The following is a 5,537-nucleotide window of genomic DNA, read 5'->3' as shown; positions in this document are numbered from 1 at the left end:
GCCCACCTCATCTGAGGAGCAGCACCCTCTCAGAGGTGGCCTGTTTGGTGGGCCAAAGGTCTTTACCTATTGCTGCGTGGCAGGAAGATTTCTTAACACTGGAGGTCTCCTTAAAAGGGCCATAAATGAAAGCATGGTCAAGGTTGGGCTGATAACTGCAGTGTGTGAAGTTCAGAGGAGTAATTAACTTACACAGCCCAGTAACTCAGAGAACACAGGGCGAAGTGAGGAGAAAAGGAGAATGGCATGTGACCAGGTCCTACCTGGCTGGAGAAAGTCTGATGGAAGCCATGTAGTCAACAAGAATGAGCTCATGGAATGTGCAACCTGACTTGACCCCTCTCTTCCAACATCACTGCAGCACCAAACAAAACAAAATTGAGCAGAATTAGTTAGGAAAGAGTCAGTCAAGGAGGGCTTTTTGGAGGACAGACTTGGAGAATTTTATAAGAATTTGCTGGAAAGGGAGGAACTAGGAATTTTTTCAGTGAGAATGGGAAGAACAATAGTGTAGTGCAGGAACTGTCACTGTTCACTTCAGGAGACAGACCTGGCTCAGACAGAAAGGGTGTGTCCAGGACACAGGGGACAGGCTTCTAAAGGAGGCATGGACACCAGAATGAGGAGGGCAGATATTATAGGACAGGAATTAAGGGGCCCCTGTGGGCTCAGGCAGTTCCCCACACTCTCCCTGCCCCACTGGTCATGGTGTCTGAGGTGTCCAGGAGGATCCGGGGTCACTTCTTCAGATGAAGGCATTGCTCCCTCCAGATTCTTCTTTTAGAAGCAAACAGTCTGAAGATATTTCTTCCCTCTGGTATTCCTCCCACACAACGGACCAGCCTAAAGTGCTTCACCTAGCACTGCATCTTTTTGCCTGCTACTGCATATTTTTGTGTACTAACCTATTTGTTACCTGCAGCCATTTAAAATAAACCACAACTCTTGTTCATTTAGATCTGGTCTTTTTTTTTGGTGGCATCTTAAGAAGAAATGGCCAGGATCACCTTTAAGAGGCTCAGCACTCAAAGGAGGGGGGATTTTGTGGGCTGGGGAGGGAAGAGAGGAGAGCCCCAAACTTTGTCTCTGAAGGATTGGTAGGGTTTTGATTATTGCAGAGAATGGGGGAGGTCATCGTGGCTAAGTGTCCCTCCCAGAGGGAATCAACCTCTTTTCCCAAAGGGATATTCATTCCTTTCCTTGTCCCCACACCCCCTGAGAGGAAAGTTCTTCCAGTGACATGGGTGATTAGCAGGTCCCCACCACCTACACTGACTCAATCCTGCAGGTCCCCAGCTCAGGGTCGGATGCGGGGCTGGGGCTGCATTGGTGAAGCCCCTGGGACCTGAGATTAGGAAAGACTCAGCTCTGCAGGTGGCGGAGGGCTGGGGGATTGCTCCTGTCAGTGTTGGCATGAATAAGAGACTTTTAGGGGAACTAAGCGGAGTTTACTTGTAGGGCAGTGTTGAGCACCTGAAAAGAACAATAGTGCTGTCCTAATTAATTGAGACAGAGGTTATAAATTAGGGCTTCCAGAGAGGTCCTTGGGAGTTCACCTTGTCAGGATTTTCTTGTGGGAGGGTTTTGGAGGCTGCCCAGAGAATGACATTTCAGGGGCTTGGGGGGTTTAGGGTCTGAGGTCCATCCTCCTGCCAGTCCTGGGATGACAGGTCACGTGTCTATACATCGCAAACTCCGGGATCCCAGTCAGTAGTGTGTGTGTGTGTGTGTGTGTGTGTGTGTGAGAGAGAGAGAGAGAGAGAGAGAGAGAGACACCACACTGTGTCAGCAACGAAGTCATGTTGATTCCACCCCTGAGGTGCCTCTCAGGTCTCTGTGTTTTTTTTTAACCAATATAAATTGGCTTGTTAGATGCCAGGCACTATTCAAATCTCTTTGTAAATAAAATACATATAGTAGTCCCCCTTATCTGTGGGGGATACGTTCCAAGACCCCCAGTGGATGCCTGAAACCACGGATAGTACCAAAACCTATACAAACTATGTATTTTCCTACATATACATACCTAGGATAAAGTTTAATTTACAAATTGGGCACAGTAAGGGGTTAATAACAATAACTAAAAATATAACAACTATGACAGAATACTGTAATAAAAGTAACACGAATGTGGTCTCTCAAAATACCGTATTATACGTACTCACCCTTCGTGAGGATGGGGGACGATAAGAAGCCTATGTGAGGAGATGACGTGAGGCGAGTGGCGCAGGCAGCAGGACGTAGCGTTAGGCTACTCTTGACCTGCTGCAGATTCGTCAGGAGGAAGAATGCTGGTAACTGAAACCTCAGAAAGTGAAACTGCGGATAAGAGGAACTACTGTATCTATTCTAAGTTGCTTGCATGGATTAGATTCATTTAATCCTCACAAAAAGTCTATGACGAACTGTTAGCCCTGATTTGCGGATGAGTAAACGGAGGCACAGAGAGGTTGCAGGACTTGCCTAAACCACACAGAGCTAGGGAGTAGCACAGATGGGACTTGATCCCAGGCTCCGTGGCTCCAGAGCTTGGGAGCTCAGCCACCTCACCCCACTGCCCCTCCTCAAGGAGGGCCTGCAATTGCTGGAGGCTCAGCCTCAGCACTTCTGGCCTGAGTAGCTGCACCAGGCCAGCCTAGGTTTTTGAAAATTTGAAGTTATGTAATGCAAACATATTGATAAGGTGTATTCGGGTAGAGTGTATTTTGAAATGGGGTGACCCTCCAGCTCGAAAAATGTAAAATAATAATAATAATAATAATAATAATAATAATAATAATAATAATAAAAAACCTTTTCAAGTTGGCTGGCCCAGGGAATTGCAAGGTGTAGCGGAGCTATTCATGGCTCAGTGGCATCAGGTGAGCTGGTAAATAGGTAAGCTCCATCCTTCGTCAGTCCTGCGGGCCTCTCAGTGCTGATGTCATGCTTTGGAAATTCAGTGAGTGAGTCGGCTGCTAGTGCCCCGTTAGGTCGACAGGCACTGTTGTTAGCGCGGAGAAGCGTTTTCAGATCCTGTAACAACGGCATGCGCGTGTCAGGTCGGTGGCAGAGCTTGCCGGAACGTTCCAAAAACGGAACGCACATCAGTAGCTTTGCACGGGAGGTGAGAGGTGCTAAAATCCCACACAGAAGGCCGAGCGAGCACCACGATGCGCGCCACGGCCGACTGAGGAGCAAGCCCTCTGCAAAACACAGGAGATGGTGCTGAGGCCGCGGAGAGCCGCCCGGAAGCCAAAAGCCAGCTTCCAGGGTTACAGACTTAGGCCCAGCAAGGAACAACCCTCCCACTTCACATATACTTCTTTGGGAAGATTAGTCTCCTATGAAGTGAATTTGGAGTTAAAGGTGACTGCCCGGTGCTCAGCTCCAATAGGTATTTTTCCTTCTTTTCTCTTCTTACCGCTGAGAGAATGGCTCGGGGATTAGTTCTGCTGAAAGGCCGATCCTGCCACGCCCCTGCTCAAAAACCTCGGCTGGCTCCCGCTGCCCCTTAAAATAGATCCTGGTAGTCAAGCTCTCCAATCAGAGTGGGGTTGAGTCTCCCCCTGGGACCAGAGATTCCCAAGGGGGCGGGGCATGGCTCCTAGGTTACATGTGCACTCACGCTAATGGGGCCACACTTTGAGTCCCCACCAGACCCTAACTGTTGGGCCAGGCATTTACATATCGGGAATGGAGATCTGATGGGGGTCTTAATCCCTGGGATGGGACAGGATGGGAACTCCTGGATGCCCAGCAGGTATGACGCTAGCTCAGTGCTTGGCACTGAATAGGGCTTCATTAGACATTTGTGTGATGAATGAGTGAACGGCCTTTATACGGCTCTTTGCCAGTTGACTGCTCTATTTTCAGGGCCAGACCAGGGCAAAGATGAAAAGGTCTCTAAAATCCTCAGCAATTCTGGGTTTTCATTTCCCTGGTCTAGGCCAGAGACATGACCTGGATAATAAAAAAACATTCAACATTTCTTACACGTGTCTAAGGCAGGGTTCCTTAACTTTGACATACTGTGCTGGATAATTCTTCAGTGTGGGGGCCGTCCTGTGCATTGTAGGATGTTTAGCAGCAGGCCTGGCCCCACCCAAGTTGTTAAATCAAGTATCTCCAGACATTGCCAGATGACCCCAGGCAGGGGCTGGATTACCCTCAGGTTAGAAACAACGGTCTGGGGCGCCTGGGTGGCTCAGTCGTTAAGCGTCTGCCTTCGGCTCAGGTCATGATCCTAGGGTTCTGGGATGGAGTCCCACATCGGGCTCCTTGCTCGGCAGGAAGCCTGCTTCTCCCTCTCCCACTCCCCCTGCTTGTGTTCCTGCTCTCGCTATCTCTCTCTCTGTCAAATTAATTAATTAATTAATTAAAAAAAAAAAAAGAAACAACAGTCTGGGGCAGTGATTCTTGAGTGGCATATTAGAATCACGTGGGGAGCTTTAAAAAATACTGGTGCCTGGGTCCCACCTGGAGACACTCTGATGTAACTGGTTCTGAGGAGCGGCCTGGGTATAGGGAGTTAGGTAAGCGCCGCAGGTGGTTCTAATGTTCAGCCAGGTCCGAGAGCCTCTGGTCTAGTGCTTGGCAGTCTCCAAGTTGTGTACGCATTACCAAGCTTCACAACCCACCTCGTGGGAGGTGAGGTAGATTGTTAGTGGGGTTTTCTGATCTGAGAAGTGAGAGCCAGAGACGTGTGGTGTTGCCCTGTGAGTGGTGGGGTTGGACTTCGAACTCCACTCCTCTGACTCCTACCCCAGCACTCTTTATAAGGGGCAGGGCACAGCCTAAGCAGAACTGATGTTGAAGGGGTCCTGGATGTAAGTCTTCTGTGTCCCAGTGGTTTTCCCTATTCTGGTCTCTCATCTCCTCACTCACCCTGCAGTTTCCCTGAGTTCCTTTATGCAGAAGCACACTAGCAGTCAATTACACTTTAGTGTGAACACGAGGCTGCTTTCTCTCCTCTAGAGTGATTTGCAAGTTATGCCTCATCTGTGAAAACGAAGGCTTTATGGCAGCCCATAGATGAGGTGGGAATGGTTTTGGGGGTGGTGAAGTATGTGCTCATGATGCCTCTGAAATCAAATCCAACTGGAAATTGACTTTGATTAAGGTTCACCTCATTCTAGCTTTGGCTTGCAGTTCTATCCAGTTCCATCTCATTTGCAAATAATTTTTAGAGCATCTCCTATGTGTACACCATGGAGCTGGAGATCTCCGTTGGTTGGATCTACTTCACTAGGCTTTAAGTGCCCAGGGTGGAGGGCATCTTCTCCTGCTTCTGTGGCACTCACCACATTTTTTGGCCCTGAATGGACATGTAACATGGTAGGTACTTAATACACCTATAGCTGAATGTGAGGTCACACATCCTGAGCCCAAGCCTTTGCCCGTGGGGAAAGACCTTACAGGTACAATGTCAGGACTAAATCTGCAGGTGTGTGGATAAATTTCTCCCTCGGCCCAGGGGTGGCATCAGGAGAAGATGGCTTCAGAAGCCCCGGAGAAAAAGTGAACACAGGAGGGTTTGGAAGCTTCTTCAAAACAGA

The sequence above is a fragment of the Mirounga angustirostris genome, unplaced genomic scaffold (assembly GCF_029215605.1).
Source record: "Mirounga angustirostris isolate CCGP_5_RB_7025 unplaced genomic scaffold, mMirAng1.0.hap1 SCAF_1, whole genome shotgun sequence".
Taxonomy (NCBI): domain Eukaryota; kingdom Metazoa; phylum Chordata; class Mammalia; order Carnivora; family Phocidae; genus Mirounga; species Mirounga angustirostris.
This window is presented reverse-complemented; position numbering follows the sequence as displayed.